This window comes from Nipponia nippon, unplaced genomic scaffold (genome assembly GCF_047370975.1).
Source record: "Nipponia nippon isolate SJK-2023a ecotype South Korea unplaced genomic scaffold, ASM4737097v1 scaffold_23, whole genome shotgun sequence".
NCBI lineage: Eukaryota > Metazoa > Chordata > Aves > Pelecaniformes > Threskiornithidae > Nipponia > Nipponia nippon.
In genome coordinates, this window is record NW_028262340.1 from 1583131 (window position 1) to 1610512 (window position 27382).

At 45.3% G+C, this 27382-nt stretch overlaps 1 protein-coding gene across 3 annotated transcripts in view; it reads right to left on the reverse strand.

Moving 5' to 3' along the window:
• HIVEP3 (HIVEP zinc finger 3) overlaps window positions 1-27382 on the reverse strand; it is a 315453-nt gene that overhangs the window by 81906 nt on the left and 206165 nt on the right. For all 3 annotated transcript variants that reach the window (XM_087760919.1, XM_087760921.1, XM_087760920.1), the window contains one exon: window positions 23920-24014. The gene's annotated coding sequence lies outside the window, so the exon portion shown is untranslated. The remainder of the gene's footprint in view (window positions 1-23919; window positions 24015-27382) is intronic.

Below are 27382 nucleotides of genomic sequence, written 5' to 3' on the forward strand. Positions count from 1 at the left end.
GCCACAGGGTATTCCTCCTCCTGGACGAGGCTGCAAGGGAAACCACAGCCTGGCTGGTGTCAGCCATGGGCAGATGCAGTGCAGACAAGTCAGAAGCTCCACACCCTGGCATGGATTTCGGGTCTGCTCAGATAGTGAGTATTCAGATCAGCACACAGGTGCTGCAGCCCTTCCTCCAAAGCTCATATTTAGTCCTGAGTTATGCATTGAGACCATCTATAGTTTTAAGTAAACCACTCAGTTCCTCCATACTTACCTTCCACAAAGCTCCTAACACAACTAAATTGATCTGCACATGGGTCGGGTTTAGATAAAGGAAAGCAACATTCCAAATGAAGATCCACTTTAAAAAACAACCCCGAGTATGGACTGTGCTCTGAGTATACTTTACATGCAAAGAAAAAGACATTTCCTTCACAGACAAGTGCTGCAATTCCACAGGAGAACGTATGGTTCCTCCAAGCTGATGTCCCCACCACAAATCCTGTGTCCGGCGGCACCTGTGCAACCCACTCTGCAGCACAGGGTTTGAACCTTCCACCAAAGGTCAGCTCAGAGAATAACACAATCAGGACTAAACACCTCTCTCTTCTTTTCCTGCATGGTCACAGCGTTTCTGAACCACTGAAGGAACAAAAGGCGGCAGCACATATTGCTTACTAAAGCACCTCCAGAACACAATTCTGATTGCACAGTAACCCTGGTTTTCATAAGCAGTTTACAGTCTCTCAGCCTTTGTGATAAGTTTATGAAAGCTTCAAGGTGCTTCATGTTCAGAGACAGTAACTCCTTCCACAACTGGCTGCTGCAGGACAATCTCTGACTTTACGGCTCACGTACCCAAATATTCCCAAAGTTTTGAGCTTTACTCCTGCTGCCTTCTTCAACCTGCCTTCAACCCCAGCTTGCTGCCACCTTGACTTTTTTATCATATTGTGTCTAATTCTGGACTGCATATTCCTTATCGCCTCAACCTCCTGTGCCACAGACCTGATCATGCTAGTCAGGTCTTCACCTCCCCATCCTTTTCCTCCCCCTGAAAATGCAGTGCTGCAAGCCCCAGTGCCACCTCGTCGTGCCAATAACAGCTGTGTAAAGATGGGGTTGCAGTGGGAAGCCACCTCACCAGCCCACTTCTCCAGACAGCAGAACCCCTGGGCACATGCCAGGACATCCCGATGGACCCATGCACCTCTGACACAGACACCAATTCTGTCCAGGCAGACAGGGACATACAGACATCTAAAGAAGAATGAGTTTGGAAACTAAACCCTTTGGCAAGCAGCTTCCTCTCACCTGAGGAGCATGCCCAACCACAGTCATGAGAAAAAGGTCATTTTTTTTCACCACTTCGGTTTTCATTCCAGTTTTGCCATCCGGACTCCCAGAAGCTGTAAGTTCAGGAAGAACAAAGCAGCGGATGGATTGCACTGCAGCGCCTGAACGCAGCCCTGTCTCCTTCCAAATCCCAAGCTCAAAGTGGAAACAAGTTTGGTGAAGTGTCATAAACTCCATTTGAGCCTTGCAGCCACCACAAACACTAGCACAAGGAGCACTCGTTTGGCTGGGAAGAGGGCTGAAATTCCACCTCCCTTTGGGCCATGCCTCCTAAAATCCAGCCAACTCTTGAACAACAACTCAAACCACTTAAATCCTGTTGGTATCTGAAATCGGCTGGTGCCTCCATGCTCTTATGACTGCAGCATCCATAAAAGAAGAGGTGCCCCCTGCACCACTGTGAAGCACGTGGTGATGAAATGCAAGACGACTCTCCTGCCCCTTAGGAAGCTGGATCCCACGTCCCATGTCCCAGGTTACTGTCCCAGCCCCAGCACCAGCGTGGTGTATTTTGTCTTTCCAGATAGGACTGGCCCACCCTGCAGCCAGGAGCACAACGGTCACGAGTCAAAGAGAGGAGAAACAAATGGGACCTTCACCCTGCAGCTCTGTGTGACAGTGGAGAGAGGAGCACGCCCTGGGTCCTGCTCCCACCTTCAGCCCAGCGCTTGCAGTTGTGTTCTGTGGGTGAAGAGCCATGAGCTGGACAGATTCATTGCTGAACTTCGTGCACCAAGAGACCACAGGGTCACACAGGTATTTCTTGCCCATATCCAGGGTCGATGAAGGGTTTGGACCCAGCCAATCAGCTATTTCCACAAGCCACAATTTATCCATCTGCGAGTCCCAATGATGCGCTCAGTGGCACATACCACAGAAAATAAAGGCTGCCACGAGCAGCTTACACACTAAGAGAGGAAAGAGGGGATGTGCTCCCAGGTGGAGGTGAAATGGATGTGAGCAAAGCAGGGCAGATGTACATGGGCATCACTGCAGGAAGAGACGTACAGCAGCAGTTAATGCTGATGGGCCCCACAAAAGCTCCTAATGTCCCCTTGCCCATCTCTAGTCATGTCCATGGTGCCTGCTCTGGACAGCCAGTCCTCAGGCCACCCCGTGAGTAAGAAATTCCCCAAACCACTGCCAACAATGGCATCATGCCAATTACGAGAGCAGTTTCTAGACTGAAGGGGGTAAGAAGCTGTGGGACTCCAATCCTCCTCCTCTCTTCCCCAAGGAGCCATGAACAAGGAGCACTCCTCTTTCCTCTCCAACATCTGGTTCTGCTGGAGGAAGGACTCTGCTCTAACGGGAGCTGAAGTTCTTCCGAGCGGGCGTGTGGGGCCGATGTGGGGCAAGCACAGCCCCATGCACGGGGGCAAGGGGACCTCCATGCTGACCCCCAGCTCACCTTCTCCCCATGCTATGGGGCAAATGCTGTTTCCCTAAGTGGGTACAGATGATTGAAAAAGTAGTGACAGAAAGAAAAAGCACGTCCTCCATTGCTCAGAGCAACACTTGGGACTGGCAAAAGATCGCTCCCTCTGTGTTCCTCAGGCTCAATGACAGAAGGAGTGTATCCATATGAAGTGTGAATATCGCTCAGGCGGTTCGTCTCCATCAGTTGTCCCCTCCCCTCTAACCTGGCTTCAGGCTGGTGTCCCACGCCGAATTTACCCCACTGCGTGCCCCTGGTCCACTGGCAGAGAGGGGCAAGGAGGCAGCGGGAGAGGTAAAGCACGGAGGGGAAGGGATGAGAGCCATGGGGCGGAAGGCTGCAGGCACGAAAGGTCTGCCCAGCGCTGCCAGTGAGGAAGGAGAGTACAAAGGTATGGGGATGGCCGTCCTGGGGAAGCACCCGCCACGGCACAGGCGAACAGCAAGGGCAGCGCAGTGGGAGGCTGGACGTGCTCCCCGGGGGAAGCCGCTTGCTCAACGTGTCTGAACTTCGCTGCTGCCTGACCCCGCTCGGCACATTCAAACTCCACCTGGCTGAAATGCACCTGCCGGATCTCCTGTCTATCCAGGGGCAGACGCACAGACCAAGTTTTAGTCTTTCTCAGTGGTAGCTGATTGTTAGAAAATAATTTTTTTTTTAAAAAAAGGAATTCTTTTCTGTCTTTTTTTTTAGGAAGCAGCAGCTTTTTGTTTTAAAGCTGCAAATGCAGGCATCTACCAACACGATTCACGCGTTTGATTCTTAAACCAATTTCACACGTGCAACATCTGCCAAGTTGCTGTGGACTTGCCGAGGGGAGAAGGCAATCCAGTGCTAAACTCAAGTGACTTGGGTTCAATTCCCACTTCGGTTACACAGTTCCTGTGTGAAACTTGGCAAGTCATATCATCTACGGCCCGCGTTAGTCCCCATTTCTAAAACGGGGATACTTCCTTATTTCACAGATGTGTTGTGAGTCATCCATTAATGTCTGTGAGGCCCTCGGATACTACGGGAAGGGAGAGACCCACAGAGATAAACAGGGATCCATATAACTAGAAACAGACGGGAAGATATCCAGGAGACTTTCTCTGCTCATTACAAAAATCTAGGATTAAATGCTGTGCTTATTAACTTTTACTGATACGCCGCATGGTTTCAGCACTTCCCTTCTCACCTTTCTAGGCAGCAAAGGGCACCGGTACCTGCACCACAAGGAAAGCAGACAAACAAAAGCAACTCCGCATTTTGCCAGCACGGCATGTACAAAGGGTTAATCTATTTTCATAACTTAAAACAGTTTTTCCAGAAAAGCATTTGAGTCCCAACAGAGTAATTATTGCAAAATCTGCATATTTTAGAGCTAAATATTCCCAGAAATATCACCATTGAAACCAGAAGAAAAAAAAAAGCAACAAGCCCTGTGAAGCGTGGTGGGCATCACCACCAGAAATCCAGAGATGGAGCAAGGCTCTCTGCACCGCAAACCCAGATATGGCAAACAGCAGCTGAGAGCTCCCTCCCTCCTGGTCACGCTCCCAAAACGCAGAAGGTACAGCAGTTTCATCCTACCTTAGAGGCCAATACTCAGCTCTGGCCCATCCAATGCAAACCTTTAGTACAGTTTTAAGGCAGACCCAGCCCTTGCGCACAGCCTCGTGTGCACTGCCTGGACCAGCTCGTGGCCGCTCCATTTCCATCAGTAAGCACAACTGGGATTTGAAGTCAGGCTCCCGCAGACAGGAAGGGTATGCCAATATAGCACTCATATTCCAGAGGGTTTGTTGGGTTTTTTTTACATTTGTAATGAAACTAATCCCTTTTTCTTGCAAACAAAACTCAAGAAAACTAAGTTCTCTCGCAATGTTTAAGACAACCCTCAAGAACCATTCAATGCTTGTGACTGTGAAGAGGGATTATGTGCATCACCATTGCATCTCCTCCAGAGGATTGTAAAAATCTCTGCTGCTTTCACTTCTCACACGCTCATTGGTGCAAGAAAGTCATTAGTAAACTAATATTTTGAAACTACTGCTGTGTAATGATTCTTTCAAAATTTATCTGAATTGAACACTCCAGACCTGCCAAACCAAGAGTAGGAAGCCAGCTATTGGCAAGATGGTGATTCTTTCCAAGGTAGTGTGTCTTGCATACAGCTAAAGCAGTAATTGCCTCTCCCCAATAATATGTTCCCCCTGCGGAGACTTATGGTTAAACTCATGTATTGAGAAACCTTCCAAAACGTTTCTACATACTTTCAAACCACAGGAGTGGAAAAAAAGAAAGGGACAACTACAGTTCAGATGGAGTTTATGATTTCTGCTCAATTTCATAATTGCAGGGTGAATCAGTGGGGAATGAGGTTTTAGTCAATACCACAGTCCCTGATCTCACGGCCAGCAGGCTTTGTAAAGATCAGCTGAAAATGGTTTCCCTTGACCCTCCCCTGACTTATCGATGAACCTCGCCTCAGAGTCTGCCTTGCCTTTCTTCCATGGATGCACACAGCCACGTCTGGACAGTCTTGCTGAGCACAAGAGTCGCTGCACACTGGCTGCTCACTTCTCCATTTGCCTTGTGCAAAAGCCAACCCGTTGGTGGGTAATGGAGACACAATGCAAAACCCAGACAGATATAGGGAGTGTCCCAGATTATTTTGCTGTGTGAGAAGCAGAACCTTGCTTCAAGATGAAGCTCGCCCTTCTGCAGAGAGCACATTGAAAGCCTCGACACCAACGTGGAGCGAGGTCCTTCCGTGTCACTGACCCTCAGGGTCAGAAAATTGATCCTGGCTCCTTTTATTTACTGGTATAAGAGTAGTCTCAGTTGCTCCAAAGTTGGAGGGCAGAGGTTTGTATCGGCAGCTAGTCACTACCCTGCTTCCCCCGCCCTGAGGAACAGACTCCTCTCGCTGTCTGGTGAACTCACGGGTCGGGAGGGAGCAGAAGGAAGTGCACTACGGGAAGCTGAACAAAGACAGATGAACCACAACGGAGGTTGGGCTGCCAAAATGTTAAGAAACAGATAACAGACCAACTTTCAGACATCATACTCAATGCTGTCTCATAGCATGGGGCTCCAGTGTGAAAAGACCTGTAAGCAGCTGCTGGGACGAGGAGGGGCTCCCAGCCAGACCCACTGCACCCTTGCAGCCAGGTTGGTCTACAGACCTGCAGCAAGTCAGATAGAGCACATGCAAAAAGTTGCCATTTTGCACGCGTAGGAGTCTGGGCTCACTGCACACACCTTGTCAAGCCCTATGCAAATACATACCAGACTCAGAACCCAGCCGCGCTGCAGGCAGAGAGCCTCATCTGTATTTGAGAACCAAAATTAATATTGCAGTAACAAAGCAGTGATTTTAGCAGTCAATGCAAAAAAATGGACCCCAAATCAACTACCAAAACGGAAACAAGTTCATCCCAGCACTTTCCATATTTCATTTTACCCTGCAACGACACACAGCAAGTCCTAGGTCCTGGCTCCTACTCGCACACCTGGACTGTGCTCTCCATAAGGGACCAGATTTGGAACCCCTTCTCTCATTGACTTCAGGAGAACAATTAATGGAGTAAGGGGCTACCCAGCAGGCAAGCCTGCAGCTACGCAAATTAGGTGGTCAGTTAATCAGTACGTAAAACAGAGCAGTACAGTACTGAATGACAGAAAAGAGGCAGCAGCAGCAAGGAATTAATGACTGTGTGCAGAAATGAGTTTAACTCCCGTTCCTTGCAGAGTATCCTCCAGTGTTTTATACACACAGATTTTACCACCCTTGATTTAGACCCCACACCAGACTACGTAACTCCTTATATGGTTTTGCTTCATAACACAGAAAAGCTCTGTGAAAATGTTGCAACTGTGCTCTTTTCAGATTGGAGCTAGTCATAACTCATTTACCTTCCTCATCTCTCCACAGCAGAGGTAACGCCAGGCACAAGCCTGCATCTCCTAACTTCTTGCATGATGCTCACCAGCTGAATTAATATCATTTCCTTTCCAGTTTATTTTGCATTTCATGGGTTTCCTGAGAGTAGTATTCCCCTCAGGCTTCACTAAAGAAAAAAAAAAAAAAAAAAGAAAAAGCAACAAGTGTCGTGGGCTTTTTAGCTGTATTGTTTAACTCAGCCTCTGGTTTTCTGACAGTTGGTTACTGCAGGAGTTGAAGCCATTCCACAATAAGGAAAATGAGACATTTTGGTGTATTTCATGAACATAAGAAGAGAGGGCTGCTTGTGGCTGATCACAGAAGTGACTAGAAATGAAGGACTGACAGAGGGTTCAGGCAGCGAGGCGCTGCCTTGACCAAGTGCAAGTACAGGCTCCGTACTACCCTGCCCCATGGAGAACTCGTCCTTCTGCCATGGTCCAGACAAGTTTGCCCTAAGCATGTACTTGCAGGACACAGACGGGTCAGTGATGTTGCCTGGCAGGGCACAGCAGGTTTGTAGGACTGAACAAAACCAAATGAGGAATTTGAAGACAATGAAAACAATAAAAAGAAACTTCTAACATGCAAATTCCATCTCTGCTCCTTGATAATTCTACTGTGAGCTATTACACAAACTGCTTTTTGTCTCATTAACAATAAAGCAGAAGCAATTAAGCAAAATGCAATAAAACTTTAGCAAAATAAAACACTCCAAGATTATTGTATAACCTCACTAAGATGACAAAGTGATCTTTCAAGCTAACATCACAAAAAGCTTCCAGTTCTCTTTGAATACAGAAATGAGAAGAAATGCTACAGAAAACATCTCTATACAAACATCATCTGTCACTGGGAGTGGAGGTCGCTGGTAGCTGCGAGCTGCATTATCATTTATCCCTGTGCAGAATTACAGTCCAAGCCCACAATAAGGCTCCCTCTCTTTATACAGGCATAGCAAAATGGGACAATGAAGCATCCGCTCCTGAATGCATTTGCACCCTTGTGTATATCTACATACACATCAAACTATGCAACAACGCACAACGCTCAAGCAACTCATTGCTTTCATTGACAAAACAGAAATAACTGCCAAGGTTTCATCAGTTTTGCTTTGCCATCCTTTCAATGCCATCACATTCCTACACCCAGACTGATGCCCTTTCCTCCAGTGACCTAAATTTTTTTTCCTGATGAATTCATTCGCGCAAGATTACATAGGAGTTTCAGTTTTCTGCCCTTCAGATACACATTAGGTCTGAAAAACCAGGTGTTCTTTAAGCAACATGTCCATAAGATGGTAGAAGTGGGCTGCAAACAGTACCTTCTCCCCCAGCCCCCAGCTCAGAGGTGGCAAACAGAAACCCTGATCAATCACCTGAAGACAACATGATGGTCCGCCTTGTGATCCAGCCACCCTCACCGCACATGCATTTCCAAGGCCCTGCACACAGAAGGCCATCTTTCCGTTGGCTTCTGTAATCCACTGCTGTTAGCAGATGAAGATGCTCTGACAGCCGCTACCAGCTGACGCACGGGAAAGAAACCAGAAACCAGCCGAGCTGGAAGTGGGAGCAGCTACTGCCCGAGCCAAGGCTCTGCAGTCAGCAGATGCAGCATCTCGCATCCTGTCTGGATGGCATGGAGGGGGACCTCTGCCGTACCTCACCAATGGGTGGCAGGTTCATTTCTGTAATATATTACTGACAGCCCAACTCTGATGTTCATACTTGGTTTTGGCTAGCCCATACACAGTTACTTTTTTTTTTTCCTTTTGATGTTTTCTGGTTTATACTTTAAAAAAAAAAAGTCATTAAATATCTATGGCGTTTTGTCATTTCCCTCTCTGAGAAAACAAAGTAAATTTACAGGGTTTTAGCAAACTCTTGGAATGCGCCAAGGGCTGCATCCTTCCAGAGTTTAAATGCCAGTCACTGCTAAAGGTGAGAGGCGTTTGAAAGGCAGCCAGGAAAATCTGGAGTATCATATTCGATATGTACAATACTGAAATAAGCCAAAAGCATGCAGGCCACAACCTCCAGAGCTCCTCGCAGAGACGACTGACTGGCCTGCTCACCACAGCATTCCCCCACAGCTTCAGAAAAACTAACACATGCTCAGCAGAAAGTTTCCACAGAAAACATGGAAAGCTTTGCCCTCTCGGCTTGCTGATTTTTTTCTCCCCCCTCAAGCAAAGAAGAGAGGGATCAAGGCTGATAAAGTACCCCTGCATGAAGCTTGCCATTGCTCTGGCTTTAGAAAACATGGTGCTGACATAGGACCAAAGCTGAGGCGCTTGTTGCCGAATCAGTCCCGCAGCCCTGTCTTGCTAAGCTGTGGTCCCAGGGAGCTATGAGTGCAGAAGGGAGGAGACAGGAGGAAAGCTCTGATCGCACACGAAGGGAGCCAAAAAAAAGTCATTTTTGCCCAATAAACTGCAATATCAAGGCATGTGGGAAGGGAATGGTCCTTAATTCTAGCCCCCTCCCCTCAGAAAAACCCAAACACCAAAACCACCATAAAATAGAGCAACGCACAGCCACGCTGCGCACCCGCACGAAGCTCCTGGCGATGGGAAGCAGGCAGCAGTGGGCAACCTCCCCTGGCTGCCCGGCTTCAGTACAGGTTGTGTGCTGCTGCCTCCAGCAAAAGGATGGAGTTATAACCCGGTGAGCACAAGAGCCAGGCAGAGCCAAAGGATCTGAGTTTTGCATTGCAGGATTTTCTATCATTTTTGTAACCCTAGTAGTTGCTCCATCGGAGCAGATCCATTTCTAATGCCACCCAGAAGTCAGGCTACTTCCATGCTACCCAGGGTGAGTTACTTGGTCTGCATAACTGCAGTTTGCCCAGCGGCTCGGAGCCAGAAGAAAGCAGCTTTCTTCTTCACACAGCAAAAAGCAAGCTTCTGTTTTTTGCCTCGCTTCCCCAGATCGCGGCATGCCAGGTGGGTAACCCCAGCTGCTGCGAAAAGTTTGCATCGCTTCAGGTCATGACCTCACCAGATCTCCCTGGCTACATCAGGATCTGGGAGACATTGGTATTTTGGTAGGAGGTCTGCAGGGAAATCCAGGTGGAGATTCAGCAGACGGCTGCTCTACCCACGAGGAGCAGCTACATCAGTGCCCCCGGCTGGGAGGTTTGTGATTGAAATCTGAGGACCGATCATTACAGATCCCATAAGCCCTTCTGGGCAACCACAGACTGAAATTCCCACACTGTCGGACAGGAGGTTTTTCTTTCCTTGCTGCCCGGCAGTACCGTGCAAGGTTGCTGCATGCTCTCGCCCAGCTGCTCTCTCCATGCACAGCATCCCAGCATCAGAAACGATGCATTGAGTTAATCAAGTTCCTAAGTGCTCTAATATCCAGCAAGGATAGAAGATACTATAGAAATACAAATACATTATTAATTCTCTGAATTAGGATGATGCAAAAGCAGGATGTAGATGGGGGAATTACTGCATCTGTCTGGAGCCCCTGACAAGAAAAAAAAATAATCGGTAGAGAGCTCTTCCAAAGTAGTGTGTTACCTTCTGGACACAGCATCAATACACAATGCTGTATTATGCCAGTCTGTATCTTATTTAACCAAACACAAAGAGGAGATGCTGAAAGATTTCTGTTTAAGTGACAGTGAAAAAAACCCTGGAATCTCAGTGGAAATAATTCAACAAGGAAACTTCCCCCACCGATTCAGGACCAAAGACAATGGGGTTTTTCCTATCCTCAATGAAAAGAAAGCCAGAAAGAGAAGAAAATGGTCCTTTTATTCCCTATAGGCAAAAACAGAGCTTCTGATCCCATCACCAGGCTGGCAATCTCCTATTTACAGAAACGGTCTTGACTCGTTGGGAGCATACTTTGAAATTCATTTATATTTTGTCACATAACAGAAATGGTGAAAAAAAAAATAGAAATCCCTATTACACACACTGAGCAAGTGCCTGCCTGTCCCCAATGCCACCCTCATCTTGAAAGGCTTCCTTGATAAAGACTTTGCTGTGTTTTCATTATGAGGCAGGGGAATTGGTAGAAGATTCAGTTTAATTAACACAACTTTTCTCAAGATAAATATTTTCTCAGACAACGCAGAGCTGCTGAAACACCGTGCATTGGCATCTGGGCAGATGGAAGCAGATCCACCAACAAACTCAGAACCAGCTGTAAGAGATGGTGCAGCTCGTTCGATTTCTCCTCCCCAGCAATGTGCCTCAAACCTCACTTCGAAAGGATAATATATATACGGCAGATGTCTGTGCACACACGCACGCATAAATATGTATATTAGTGATTCCAAATTACAAGCTGCACAGCTCTTTGCAAACAGCTACGAAGGGTGTGAAGACACGTCACCGTTGGAAGACCCCGGTGTACCTCACACCAACGGCATGGAGGTTCAGAGGGAAATGTCACGTTTTAGAGCTCTCATACTGCCAGTAAAGGCCAAGCCAAGTCACAAAAAGCAGAAATAATTTTAAATCAAGATATACATTTGTTTAACAGGAAAGAAAGAAAAAACATGACTGAGTTTGGAGGGAATGTTGTTAGCTTTGTAGGAAGAAAAGAATCAAGTCTGGACAGTGTTTGCTTCCTTGTCATCACAAGCTCTACAAAACTCCCTTGTATGCACATACAAAAATACACCTTATGCCAGTGAAACGAAGCGGCATTTAATGAGAACCAGAATGTGTTTTGGTTAATTTCCAGGTGATTGGCCTCTTATTAACAGATACTTCTTGTAGATGAATGCAAATATTTGCGTAGGGACCCCATCGGCTGTGTGTCCATCTATTCCTGTTTTTCCCCTCATAAACCTGTTCCTCAGGAATCCACAGCACCAGCACTCACTGGGGGAACAAGAGAAAACCCAGAGCAGGATTTTCCATGTCTCCGCCACCCCAGACAGGATCTCCTCCACACCAGAGAGCCTCCACTCCTTCAGATCCGATTGGGTTAAAGTATCAGTCAAAAATTCCCCATCCCCGACCCCTACACAGGGATGCAGCTAGACCAAATATTCACCCTAGCATCTGCTGCTTCCAATGGACTGTTGTGGCTTTACTGGAGAGCTGAGGTGGTTTTGGATGGGGAAGCTGCTCTCCACTTTGGTGGGACAAATTTACTGAGCATATAGCAATGCAGCAGGACAAAGAACAATTCTTTACTAAAATGAAGATCTGGAGACTTCTGCCTATGCCTGAGATATAACAGGCATTCCTAGTTTTAAAAGCCAACTTAAAAACCAAGAAGCCTGGTGCTACTTTGCCCTTTCCTTGCTCTGTGCCTCTAGGCTGCTTCAGACAATGCCACTTCCTTACGTTTTCCTTCCCTTTATAAAGGTTTGAGACCTCCCAACAGGAACGCACCTCAGGATGCAGACCTGGAGTACAGAGCCATACGAGTCCATCACAACATCTCGTCTGACAGCTGTAGGTCATGCATGGACTTGGAGTAAAGGACGAGCAGGAGGATCCACCCCAGAAGAATCTGCGCTGTGAGACCCCAGCCTCATCCCACTCCCAATCAACTGTGCAAAAACATCTGAACTTCACAGCATAGGAATGGCCTTGGTCATCTTCATTTGGGGCCACCTGAATGCATTAAAGGAAGAGCTAATGTGTGCGATTTCTCTTTGTCACATCCACCTGTTCACTTTTGTAAGGCAGTTACTTAGACAACCTGGTAGTCATGAGAAGCAACTCAATTTTTGTGACTTTTATTAGTATTTAATTGGCCACTGAAATCTGTCCATTGAAGGTACCTGCAGATGGAGCTGGTGAATTGAGAGGTGACATTGAGAGTCACCATTTTTGTCAAAAGCAGCTGGGAAGTTACAGAATTTACCCCAAATCAAAGGGAAAGGGATCTTATGTACGGTCTAACCTTCTGGCAGTATTTCAGCAGAAACTGTATATGCTGCTATCATATCCACAGACTGGATGAATTATCCTAACATACCAAAGCCGTCAGCAAAATGACATCTTTATGTAGATCAGGAGAATGAGACCACTTCAGCGACACAAAGCTCCACTTTCTAATCCTAATAGACTTATGGAATTTGCTTCTAATAGCTAATGAATTAAGAATCAGCCAATTATGTGTACATTTATTATTATGCTTCTAATGAAATAAAGTGTGAACTTCTGTTTAATTAGAAATGAGCTCACGTGGGTGATGACAGACACCTTTAAAATATCTTTCAGCACTTCACAACTGAGCTTATCGTGGCTTTGAGTTGGAATGGCATTAAGGAAATGATACGGAGGTCAAATATTAAAGATCTCAAGGCAAATAAATACTTTTCAAAGCCGGGTCCCACATCCCTAGCAAAGAAGGTGGATATATCTGTGTGCATAGTCATCCAGGAAATCTGAGATCATATTCCTTCTGCTTAGCGCAGGGCTCAACAGAAACTAGTTAGGCTTCAAAACGTTTATTTGGTGATATTTTTAAAAGCATTGAAATGTCTTTGGCAAGAAAAAATGGACAAAGATTTTCATTAACACTTCCAATCTGATTTTCTTCTTTAAAAGCAGGTTAGCTTTTTCTAAGAAACTTCTTTAAAATCACAGATCTTAAACCTGCAGAGAACCTAGATCCAGAAATTACTCATGCACCTCAGCTACTGATCCAAAAATCTTTCTGCTTTGCAAAGCCTCGGAAGAATGCTTCGAAAAAACCTCACCTAAGATGAAATCTCTGACTGATTAAACAGCTAAGAGATCACAAAAAACCCTCATTATTTTAATGCAGGCAAGAAATTCTTTGGTCAAAGATCACAACTAGCTACACATCTGAACTTTAGATTAAGTGGCTACTTTAAAAAAAAAAAAAAACAAACAAAACAAAAAACCGAACACTTAAACCCATCAAGTCAACATCTGTTGGCAAAATAGGTCTTCAGCCAGTGTTCATCTCTCCTCCTAACTATGCCGTAGCAGCATGAGAAATAACAAGAGACGTTTATGAGAGTACTGACATCCTAATTTTTGTCCAGATGCTTTGGTTAGATCTAGTAATCCCCACGTTTGGATTTGCAATGGGCTCTCCTGGCCTACCCCAGGGTAGAAACAACTTTTTGCAAAATACCATCTACAAAGCACAGCACTGAACCTCTAACCAGCAAGTCTTTATTTAAAGGGCTACTGAAAATGAGCCATGACTACCTCCGCCTTAACATAAAGACCACTTCCATTATTCATAGCAGCCTATTTTTTCTGGGTCCACAGACGACTGCCTGTTAAAACTACCCCGGACAGAAACACCAAGTGTTGTAACAAGACTTCTGTCTCTACCTTCCCCTTAATGTGCAAAACAATGTTTGTAGACGAGGCAAGTCTGAAATTGCCTCCACCCTCTTTAGGAAAGGTTAAAAAAATATATTAAAAAAAAAAAAATCTATTAAGGGGCCAGCATTCCTGCTTTATGCCTGAGCATTAGCCGGCAAAAAAAAAAGAATAGCTACAGGCCTTGACAGGAATGAAGCAGACCTTCATTTACTGGTGTAGGTCTGTTTTATGGCTGCTGTCTCTGCAGACACTACTCACTGGCTTTAGGCAGCAGATAGCAGAGGCTGTCTTTTGTCTGCTCGACAGCTGAACAGGACAGTTATGTCAGTACAAGTACAAAACAGTGGGGGACAGGTTCAAAAAAGGTGTTGGATGAAGTTTCTGTGTGCCCCTAAACAGACGGCTCCAGTCACATCTTGTTAAGAAAGGGAACTCAGAGATCTCTCATTAATGTAATGAACAGCGAGGCCAGGTCTGGAGGAAGAGTTCATGTCTTTAAATAGACCAATTGACTTAGTCGGAAACACCCAGATGAGCTTTCAGCCACACCAGCCCTGTTGCAGGTCAATAACGCTACAACTTTTGCAAGAGCAAGTCATTAAAAGAACTGAGTGGCTCTTGCGCCGCTGGCGTGGGAAAATGAGGTGCAGCAAGAGAAAAGTCCCCCACGGCACAGTGTAAAAGGGAAGATAGCTACTAGGTCTTCTACTTTCTCTGCTGTTTGCCCCTTGCTCTGCAAGTCGGTTTGCAAGATTAGTAATTCTCTCTGCATGTTTCCTTTCGGTTGCAATCACCGGCGCTGGGTGTGTGGGGTGTGCCCTGCAGCGGGGGGCAGGATGTGGTCCCACACCTCCTGTGCACGCCGGCTTACTGGTGCGCCACATACAGCACCCCAGTCGCAGCCCAGCACCCTGAGGGCTCGGAAACCCTGCAGAAAAACAGGGCATGAAGGTTGCTTAGATTTCCCCCCAACTCCTCCACCACCTTGGTAGCTTGCCACAAGCCGCCCAGGAGTTTCACTCCTCCAATTCCAGGCTGCAGCTACTGAAGAGCACTTCTATGCATGCCTCCCAACACGCTCGCTGCATCGCCCATGGCTCCTCCATCGTGCAGGGCTGCAGACCAGAAGGTGGTGCTGCAAGAATGGTGTAGATGCAACCGCCTGACCTGAGCCGGGGTGGAAGATGCTGAATCATCCTTCGGGCTTCACAAAGCCCCACCGCCTACCAGACCTGCTCACGCAAAACCAACAGGCTCCAAAGCTGAAGGAACCCAAGCAATTAATTGGCCATCTGGGTAGGAGCCCTCTTCTGAGGAACCTGAAATTACAACCTTGGTTTTCTGCTTTGCAAAATTTTCCTCTTTGAGTCTTTTGCATTCATTCACGAACAACAGGATTGTGGGGGAGGAGAGCCGTAAATATGGCCCTGCTCTGTTGCAGAGAGAGGATGCTTGGGCAGACAAGTAGCAATCTGACCACACACCCAAAAAGAGAGAAACATGCCCTTTTTTTTCTTTTTCTCTCCTAAAAGTTTGGAAGATATTATTTCTTCCCACAGCAAAAGTAAGTGGCATTCTTACAAGCAAACCTGGAGTTTAAGAGAAGGGTCCCAGAAATAAAAAAAAAATACCATCCAAAAAAGAGGGAAGTTCAAGCCTGGATGCGAAAGTGTTAAAAATATATGAACTGCATGATAATTGCACAAGAGCTTGTTTGTTTTCACAGTCAGCTTGTGCACAGCTCACAAACCAAATACTATGACCTGCAGGGGCTCCATGGGCTATGCTGTGATGCCAAGTCCTAACAGCAATGAACTGGTGTGCAGTTAGTCCAGCATTTCTCTTGGGAATTCCTATTCTTAGCCCTAGACTGAACAGCAAACAACATTCATGCTCACATTTATGGAACACTACAGATAGAGAATTTCAGGAAAACAATTATACTGTAGGCAAGGCCCTTGGTTTTTTGGCATAAGCATTTCCAGGAAGATTAAAAGTTGATTTTCAAAATGTGATACCACAATCTCACATGGTCTTCAGAGATCCTCAAATGTTAAGACCAGAAGACAGCATGATAAATGATAAAGCCTGACCTCCTGCTAAACACAGGCTGCAGAACCTCTCAGACATTTCTGCATCAAGCTCATTACTTGTCCTTGAGCTTCAGTATCTCTTATGAAAATAGAAAACAGTCTTGGTTTAAAGACTACAAGTGGTGGTAGAAGAAGCAGTTCTCAGTGAAGATGTTCCAGTGACTGATTTCTTCTCTGCTAAGATTCTGTTCCTTTTTTCTAAGCTTACTTTGTCTAGCTTCATTGCCCAAACCCTGCACCTATAAAATTAAATACCAGATTTTTGTTGTTGTTTCTGCTCTTCGAGGAGAAATACCCTGACTATCACAAGCCAAGAACAGATCTTTGTGGGCCCTTCCTAAAACCAGACATGTATGTTGTAATTCCCCACCTACAATTACTACTTGAGATCTATTTGGGGTAAGAGAAACGTATTTTAAATTTTAGACCTTACACAAACCAAAACACCGAGAATTCTTGGAAACATGCTTCTTTTCAATCAGCCTTCTATATCTCTTACACAAACTTTCTAGCTGCAACTGGTTTTGCGGTCTGCAGAGGCTGACTGTGACACTGTGGAATGGCTTTCGATGAGCAGCAATGGTCAGGAGCCAGAAACCATCATAATTTTCTCTGGTCACGGAGACCCTATGGTGCTGAAGGTCAAGGGGGGTGGGGAGAAAAAGAGATATTTGTATTCTTTGCAAACTAGCTGACATTCCAGTACCCACATGTGGCTATCTGCCAACAGCAAAATTCATATTATTTTTTCTGTAGCACCAAGATTTTTAAAATGTTATTCTTAAATACGGCAAACAAGAAAGAAAAGATTATTTTTTTCTTAACAACTGCAGGGCTTAATAATCACAGAGTGCACAGCACCTGACACTCAAAGTTCAACGCAACGCAACCATCAGCCCCTGCAGTTTCCCTATTAGCTCCCCAGTGCACCGCTTGAGGACTGGGTACGCGGGCTGTTGTTTTTAAACCTATGTTCCAGTTACTTAAAGCAACAATGAATCTACAGGGCTATTATAGCAATTTAAAAAGCAAACCTAACAGGGAAGCAAATTTGGTAGCTGTTCCATCTGGCTGGCAGATTGAACAGAGCTGAGCTGCGCTCGCTATTTTAGGAGGGACTCGGAGCAAGGTCAGCCATTAAGACCAGCTCCAGAGCCACTTCCCGCAGCAGCATGGAGGAACTGGTTTACTAGAAGACACTGTATAAATATTTTGCTGAGCTGCAAAAGGAGGAAGCTTCCCCGGCCCCGGGCTGACATGTGTCATGATGAGTTCCCAGGCACAATGCTCAATGAGTGCTATTATACGAAAGGGTGTTTATTTCACATTGCAAAGCGGTTGCCAGAACACACAATCACCGTCTTACCCGATGGCCCCGCAGGCTGCCACAGAGAAACTCCTCTCCGAAAGAGAATGAGACAATTATGTTGGGATTAACTCTTTGGCAGCGGCAGCGGGACTTCCCCCAGTCCCTGCACCGCTTCAACCCCTGACCAAGCAACACTGGGGGCACAAACATTACCATTGACGCCCCCCACATCCTGGTGACCTAATTAAAACTCTTAATTTCAGTGCAGACAGGTGAGGTCGGGGCTTTTCCCACTTCTTCACTGGTTTCATTATCCCACCCGCTCACCGGCTTTGCAGATGATCTTGTTCCCCCTCTGCGAGGCAACGCAAGGAACAAACTTATCTGAAAGTGCTGCACTGTAGTGCTGGGCGGATCTAATCAGCAGCTGAAGGGTTTTTATTTCCCTGGGGTATTTCATTTTCACTCCGATTGTCATTTTCTTAATGAAGACAAATGAAGGAAACACCAGGTTAAAAAGCCTGTATCCTTGCAAGTAAAAATAATACGCCTCTGCTCAACCTCAGCAAAGGTCCTGCCTTGCATGCTTTTGCCTTGACAGCAATTCTGATTTTCTTTAACTGTTTTTGCACTGGGGTGACTGCTGGTTTTCAGACAGCCATTCCTGAAATGCACAGTAAATAAGATCAGAATTAGGCCTAATTTGACCCTCTCCTCCTATCCCTACTACCAGTTTAAAACTTAACAAATGTATTGAGCAGCATGTTTTATCCCAGGATCTCAAGTCCAACACCAGTGAATCCTAGACAGCCTCACAAAAATAGAAATGCATCATTCCTGTATTACGGCTGAAACACAGGATCCTGGAGAAGTGATACATGACAAGCCGGTATCAGAGCTGAGCCCAGATGTCCTGTTTTGCCTCCTTTTATCATGATAAGCTTCTCTTTTTCCATTCTAAAGAACCATGCTGTAACCAAGCAATGATATTTTCTTCCCACTTCGCACGCAGCAATCTTTCCCTTGAATTGTATCGTGGAGCCTCATCACTTCTTCCAGGAGGGCAAGAGGATCACTGTCTACTTCACTGCAATGTGCTGCAGGTTAATGCCACCATAGAAAGCTCTAGGAAGCCAGAGAACTTGAGGGTGCTGTCAAGCTCTGAAAGGCATATTCATATGAGAAGGAGAGGAGGTGGAAGATTACAGACTAGCACCCAATCCTCTGACACCGAGAGGGCTTTGACCTCAAAGAGAACAGGATCAGACTGTGGGTTTATGTACATCATCATACAACCTTTCATTTCTGTCATCTGCTTTCCTGTTGTTTAGCAGTAAGATGCGTATCTCCACATGGCCAGGACTTTTTGGCCATCTGTGCTACACAAGGATACCAGTATAGTCATCACTTTAAGAAATAACTCTCCTCTGTGCCTTCCCATGAAGTATTAACATTCCGTAATAAAAGAAAAGTCACTTTTGCAACTTCTGTGGGACAGGCTCTTCTCTTGTATGCACCAAGTTTGGTACAACGTCACCCTGAAACATGACTGGGCATCTCAGGTGCAAACAGGTCTTCTTCAACTTGTGTTTCCCTTTGCTGATGTGCACCAGCACCAGGAGAGGACAGGACACACCGGTTGGTTCTTGCAAGAGAAAGGAGCCAAGGACAACCTGGCTTCTAGCAGGGAGCTTGTTAGAGCTGGCTGCATTGCTGGCAGCACAAGAGTAAGTTTTCTGGGTGGAGTAAAAGCAACCTTATGTCTTCCACGATCCCAGATCGTTCATGTGAACACCCTACAGGAAGCAGCACTTTGTCTTTTATCCCCTGAAGCTGTTAGGCCCACAGTGGAAAATCCATGGCCACTGGGTCACCTCCTGCCTATGAGACCTGCTGACATGGACCACGACCAGACACAGCCAAGCCTCCTGCTGCTCTGCTCCAAATCTACTGGAAGAGCAAACAAGGGCATTGTCTTCAGTGTGGCAATTATTTGTTCAGCATTGCTGTCCCAAAGCTGGTAGGGTAGAGATCACAGTTCTTGGGGTATTTGGCCTTTCAAAGACACTTGACTTCAAGACAACAACCTTGAGATCTTGCCACTCTCACGAACATACACGAACCACCATTATTGACAGTCATTTAAATAGTCTACTCAGGGGACTTGAGCCATTTCTGCTCCCTTCAATTCTTTCAGTTCTTTCTCCTTATTTCACATTCATCCCTAAATCATCTCTAAGTGTGCGCTAGTCCCAGGAGATGACACAGCCTGGTGTTGGACAAGAGGCCAAAGGTTTTCTTTGTGAGCTGCTCACATGGTTGACTGGGCAATGGTCACCATGAAGTAGCTTAGCAAAGACGACTTGTTCTTCTTAATATTAAAAAGAACAAACCTGTCCCACATGCTGGGAGCTACAGCAAGGAAGCTGTTCCCCCCACGATGCTGAGACATGTGGTGACGGTGTGGGAAGGCAGAGTCCTCTTCTGCTCTCTAGATACTTCTGCAATGCCTTTCTCCACCTCACCCAATATCTCAGGCTCTTGTACTTCTTCCCTGTAGCTCTGAACACATGCAACATCTTTTAAATCTCCACCTTATTTCCCAGAGGAACCATCTCTTTCCTCATTACTTCCCTTAGTCATTATTTCTCATTTGATGTGACAATGCCATCAACTCTCCAAAGCACTGTGGGACACTGTCCACATACAGAATGTGCTGTATTAGCGACCAGACACCTCTGGGAGAAAGAGCTTGTTCAGTGTTTAATGCGACACTTCAGCCTTAGGGGAAAAGCCAGCAACCGTAGAGCTAATCGGAAAAGTCCTCGCAGCCGCGTAGACCTTCATGTACAATCAGCAACTAACCTACGCTGTTTCACCCCAGGGTAAAACTAGTAAAGCTCATCTTCTTTCTATGAATCATCTTAAGAAAACAGCCCCAATTAAAATATAAAACATTGCTGCCACAACACCAACTTGTGCGGGAATTTATTTTTAGAAGCAGCTTAAAATAGAGTGTGTGTTACCTTGTTAAAAAACATTGCCTCCCTATTTTGGTAAAGGATGACATAAGAGCAGTGATACACACTCCTGTGTGGAGAGGCACTTCACACCCTGCACCAGGACTTCTGCATGCCACCAAGCTGAGAGAAAACACTGAAAAAAAAAAAAAAAAGAGGGGAGGAGGTTCAAAATTGGTCTTGAACACCTCACTGCCAACGTAATAAGATGCCAGGGCTTAAAGAGAGGAATGTAAAGGGATGAGACAAAGATTTTGGAAATAAAAGTATATTTCCCACTAAAAAGTGAAAAGAAAAAGCTGCATGTAGCTTTGGGGAAGGGTTTTGGTTTCTGACAGCCAATCCTGGGTCTGAAACGACTCTGATGCAGTGTGAACTCTTGATTTGGAACGCCATTGCTGCTGTGAAACCAGGCCTCAATGCAAAGACTTGAGGACATATCCTGATCTGGCACCTCCGGTACACCCTTCTGCACCAGTAAAGCAATGGAAAAGGAAAGGAAAACAGCCCTTGGCAGCAGCGTGCACCCCTGCACACACGCACCCCCAGCACCAACACCATGGGGTGCCCTCTCCCTGAAATAGGCTCCAGCTAACTCCTGACACGAGGACTTGAGAGGACATCACATCCTCAGGTGCCCACCAAAAACCATTGTGGATAATAAAATCTCTACTAAGAGCAAATACTTCTCCACAGGCCATGCTGTGTCCACTCTGCACCGCCTTGTGCTCTTTGCCCTTTCGTGAAAGTGCACAGGAAAATTCATCCATGAAGACACTGTTGAATCCTAGCAAGATCAAACGTGAAGGATACGCCTGAAAAACACCAGAGGTTCATGGCACTGTGAAACCAAGTAGGAAAAGAAAAGCTGAATTAAAACAAAAGGGAAAACAGTAGTCACGTGAGATTTGAAAGCGATGAGGAAGAGACTCTGCAGAGAAGCCGCTGCCAGTGCACGTGGCTGCTGCTTGTGGCTCCATGACATCAAACCTTCCCATGTAACTGATGAAGACGTAGAGCAATGGTCACAGCATCCATGCAGCTATTTTCACAGGGAAAATCTTCTGGTCTTTCAGACTTGTAAAACTCAAAGCTAGCTTAATATTTTGATTGAAGCTTTCCAAGGAATAAATATGAAATGAGATCAGAGGGATGAATTTGATGGAAATTACCTCATTTGACAGATACTGTTCTGCAACCTTCACTATACGCGGATACATATGGGCAAGCACATATGCAATGCCATACAGTTTTGTTTTGTGAAAATCTGAACAGCTTTTCAGAAATGGAAAACAGTAAGAGAGAGAAGCAGTAAAAAAAGTGATGGGAAAAGTCAGTGGCATATGCAAGTGAGAAAAGATACGGCTTTTGGTGAGACACACAAGTGGAAAATTACAGAAGGATTGTTCCAGAGGGAAGAAGCCACGTGTGGGATGGGGCACGGATGCTACGCAGACAGGGGTTTTGACCATACCAGAAGATCAGGAGCAGAACTAGGCTGCTGCCAGAGGGGAGATTTGGTACAATTCTCAAAAAAGAAGCTGCAAGAAGAGAAGTAACATGTTCGAAGACATTAGCACAGGGGTAGCTGGGCCACCTACAGATAGGCAATATGGGAAAGGTGACAGGAGACGGATTTACTGACAACAAAAGATGTAAGAGGAGATGGAGAACTAATGGCTGGCTCTGAATGCTGGATGCAATATAATTCTCCCTAAAAGCCCAACCAGACAGAGATTTATACATTGCACCATATGAAACAAGTCAAAAATATTACTAAAACTCATAAAGGTTTTAAACAAAACTCTTTAGACGTGTTTTTATTTCACATAAATAAAAGCCAGACAGCTAAATTAATCCTAATTAATCTGATTAGGATTATTGCGGTGGTAAGAATCATTTATTGGTACCGTAAGCTTTTTTTCCCCTCTCACCAAAAAGAATTCTCTTTGTGTACCTGCTTTTAACACCACCGCACTAGATAGCACATCCAAATATAATTCCATTATGGTCAGGAGAGATTTCATCCACTCAGTGAAATGCAATGAATAAATACAAAATCATTCACATTATGTACTCTCTACAGGGATATTTAAGGCTTTTTCTCCCAAAGTAAATCAGTTTTATGTAGTTAAAGTCCTTGAAAACATCAAATTGCAAGTCTTTGTTCACAGAACTTCATTTCTTCTAAAATTCTTGTAACTTTGGGAAAGGCATACAGGTCACACGAGAGGATGAGAATCAGCATTTCTCATTCAGACTCACTCTGTGAACCCAACACAATGCTGGCCTCCTGTGCCTCAGTTTCCTCCTTTGCAACATGGGCACAGCGTTCCTGGCCCTGTGACACAGGTGCTGGAAATCCTAATTCACTATCACATCTATGAAGTCTGAGGAGAAAGGCAAGTAGAAATTCCTGTTTAAGCTTAAATTTCCAGAAACAGCAGATGTCACAGAGAAGACGAGGTTTGAAACCAAAAGCTATTCTGACAAACACATATATATTTAGGTGCAGCTAACAAGAAAACCCAGCTTTATACTCCTTCTGAGAGAGAAACAAGAAACTAATTCTCATCTGAGTTCATTTGCAACTGATTACTTTTGGGGTCCAACCACTGGTTTTGTTTTCATTTTTTATTTGTTAAACACCAACAGTTACAGGGACATAAACAGTGGCTGTCCGCTATATTTTTGGTCTCCGCGGGCAGCATCTGGCTCTGCCCCTTTGCGTTATAAATATAAGCTTGGTCTATAAAGCTTCATTTATCGGACCCCATGGAAATTCATACATCCTGGAATACTACACCCTTCACCATCTCCACCAAAATGAACCTATGTGACAGTCCACTGATACAGAAATGCAGTGTTTGAGCCAGAGGGCAAAAATCCAAGCAAAGGACATAGACCATCTACTCGGACACATACCTGCTGCCACCCCCAGCGGGTCCAACACATCCCCACCATTGCCCACAACTGCATCCTCGGTTTGTAAGTCATGAAACAAACCATTTGCTTTCCTTCCCTCTGGGTCTCAGCCCCAAACTCTCTTTAATAAACAAGTATTTCCAAAAGGGCAGCTACAAGGTGTGAATGGAAGGCTGGCTTTCCATTGAGAATGAAGGAAAAAAAGAAAACTGTAACAAAATCATGGGGGAAAAGTTGAATTGCTGATTTTCCAAGAAAGCATAGCTTCTACTCTTTCTAACTCCTGGCCCTGCACATAAGGGGTCTTGTTCAGGCACTGATATGGCAAATAAACTTATTTCTCATTACAAATCTTAAAAGGGGGTGATGAAATCGCTTGCTTTGGGATACAAATCTCATCATCCCAGGGAGCTGCATTGCCTTTCGTACCTTTTGCAAGGCAAATGCAGCATTGCAGGATGCTGCCACAGTGCGCACTGCCAAAGGGGAAGACGTATCAAGTGCGTGTCCAAGGTGTCCTAGCTCTAGCACAATTTGGTATCTTTATAATTGATTTGAATGATGGAACATAGCTTACTAAAATTGCTGCTGATACCAGGCTGGGACAGGCTGCAAGTACTTCGGAGGCCAGGATTAGGATTCAAAATTATCTTGATAAATTGTAGAAATGGTCTGGAAAAAAAAAGAGAAAAAGAAAAAGACAATTCAGGAATGATGAGTGAACAATGTTAAGACAGGAATAATAAATGACACAGTCACAAGGGACATAAATATCAGCTCACAAAGGTTATTTTTTTTCTGGAAAAGGACCTCAGGATTACCATGGATCACAAACTGAGCAGGAGCTGAACACAGTCACGTTACTGCAATAAAGCCAAACACCACGCTGCGATACACAGAGAGGTGTACCGTTCACCAGATACACAAAGAGAACTTTTCATTTATGTAGCACTGCACTTCAATAAAGTTGTAGAGAAAGTTCCAATGCAGATGGCAAGAATGAACAGAGATCAAGAAAGCACAGACTGGAAAAATCAGTGAAAAAATCATATTCATCTGGACTAAAGAGTAAAGACAACAGGGAGGCATCATAATGGTCTTCAAACCCATCAAGAGGGCCACAACAGAAAGGAATAAACTATCTTCTTGGCTTGTCAAGAGTAACACAAGATGTCATGGTCTTCAATCGCACCAAGGAACACAGGTTAGACACTAGGAAGAGTTTCCTGACTAAGGAAAGAAAAGCACTGAGACAGAAATTCAAGGACAGCTGTGGGCTCTCCAACATTTGGATCAGAAAAGTTAAGGCACCGTCCATCAGGAAGAGGTGTCGAGGAGGTGGATCTACCTCAAAGTTTTAATTTTCTTTGTTTCAAAGGGTAAAAAAATCCTTAGGAAGCAACCCAGTGACTGCCCAGCTGAACCTACATAACCCAACTGTTAATTAATAAACTCCATTATGACAGTTGAGGCCATGGCTCCATCCACCACATGATCCACACAGGCAGCCCATCTTCCCGAACTGCTGTCTATCTACCCAGACCAGGTAGGGGAAAGAAGTATTATTATGTCAATATAGTGGAGAAGAAACAGAGACTTGAAGAGACCAAGTCACGTGCCAACGTCATACAGAGGGTCCGCCACAATAAAAGAAGAGCCTTGTCCAGTGGTATAATCTCAAAATGACCCTTCTACTAAGGGAAATATTAAAGTAAATTCAATAGAGGTCTTGCTCAAATATTTCCAAATGCCCTGCTTGTGGCAGTACATAATCGGATCTCAAAACAGTTTCATTTTTGAACAGATCTGCCTTCCCACATGGCATGCAAACTATTCGTTCGCAGGTAAAAGGCTGCAACATAAATGCTCAGAGCACTAATTCCTCATTAGAAGTAACCTGCACAGAATAACGATGGGGCTGGAGTTTGGTGGCTGATGAGTGAAAGCAAATAATTTTAGCAATTTTCATTGAGTCCAAATATAGATTTATAATAAGCCGCTCTCCCAATCTGGCAGGTTGCTGACAGCCGCAGCGGAGGCTGCAACAGGCACCTCACCTGGGCTGGTAAAGGGTCTCACAGCTTCCTTCGAGTGGCAGAGGGACAGTTTGGTCCAGCCTCGCCACCAAGCCGCAGAATCTTCCCTCTGCACACCCAGTGGACAGGCAGTCTCTGTTCTGTGTCGAGATCTTCACCAATGATCTCAAGAGACCAAAAGGGGCTCAACTGAAGCCACTGCTACCCCTCAGCATCATCAAGCCCTCGCTGCCACCTGGCTGTAGATAAGCTAGGAAAATTCAGTGCCAGAGCAGGCATTACAGATGCTTTTAACAGAAGTGAATTTTCATTTTAATAGGAAAGTTTTTAAAAAAAAATAAAATAAAGAGAGCATTTCAGAAGCACACAGTGATGCTAGCCAGCGCAAAACTGCCCTGGCTTTAGCAGAACATTCCTGTCGCATCACTCCTCTACTGCTGAGGCTTCTCCAGGGCATCTCTAATCACAAAGAACAGCTGAAATGCCAATGGGAATAAATGCTGGCCTTGCCACCTTGCTGATGCATAAACATCTGAACAGATTTCCTTTCGCACTGTCTTTGACAAGCTGAAGCTCCAGCCTTTACCCCAATTTAGTTTGGGAGCATCCTATGAAATAGCAGGCAGACTTCTACTGATAAGCTACATCAATCTTGACTGGGAGGCATCTGCCCCTTCTGGGTTTTGAACAAAGAATATCAGATTAAAAGGAAAAAGGGGAAGGGAAAAAAAAAAGCAGCAGTCCAGGCACTTGAGATAAAGTAGCTGTTATCACCCTCTCTAATAAGGCTGCATGCTTTCTGTCTCCAGGCAATGGCTTTGTGAAAGCAGATTGAACACAAGTTAAAAATTCATATCCCAGCCAAGTTGTCCTCACTAAGCCAGAGGAGGGTCAGAGCTCCTATGACCTTTCACTACGCATTTCTGAAAGACGGTGGCACTGCCAGATACACCAGGCAGCTCACTGCTCCGGCCATCCTCTTCAGACAGGGAAGGGCCTTGCTGCTTCTCCCTTCTTGGTGAATAAAAGCTTGTAAAACCATTTAGATGAAAAATCTCTATTTCGGGTTGAAAACAACTTTGTAAATCACACAACTAGTCTAGCACAGAGACGTCTGGCAAGTCTCCTTTGCAATGACTCTGAACAGGGCGATAACATACCATTTAGCTCTGCTTTCTGACAAAGTAGTGGGTTTCTGCAGTGCTGCTGGCAGGATTTCATCCCACCTCCCCACCAGTGCTGCATCCCAAGCAGACTTGCAGGACAAGATGCAGCCAATTAAATGAGCAACTGAAAGCATCCAGGGTCTTTGATTCAGCAGCTGAGAACAGGTACTAGCAAAGCTGCGGTTCTCTGGAGGTAATACAGCACTGAGGAACTAAATTTCTGTAGTGGCTATTCACCCACTAAGAAGAAAAAAAAAGAAAATCCACCGTTTATGTGCTATTTCACCCTGCTGACAGGAAAGAGCTGGGAAGGGCCATTGCTTCTGAGCTTAATTACATCCGATGCTTCTAAGGGTGAGGGAAAAGAGTACTTCATGAGCCAAAACCAAAGAAGTTAATATATTATATGGCAGCAAGAACACTGCATCTTCAAAGCTTTCCCTCCCCACACCCTGAAGTGTGAAATCAGAGATTTTTTTTTTTTTCTCAGTAATGCTTTTTGCTCATTTCCTGCCTGGCCTCATACTCTTATAACAATGAATCAGGATTAATTAACATCAATGTCAAGATTAAGCTTATGCCTAACCAGGACTTTCTTGTCATCTTCCAGGGAATTAAACTAAAGCCCACATCATGTTGGAGTGACCACACTGCCAGGTTGAGCTAACTCCCGTCACCCGTGAGGAGCTGGTGCTTTCAGGTGGAACCAGCCTGCCACTTAGCACAGATCTCTTGCTTTGGGGAAACTCAGACAATCTCCCCAAGCCGGTTCTTTGTTTTCCATGCACCTCTTCTAAACCCACCATCACCATTTATTTTCACATTCCCAGGCAGGAAG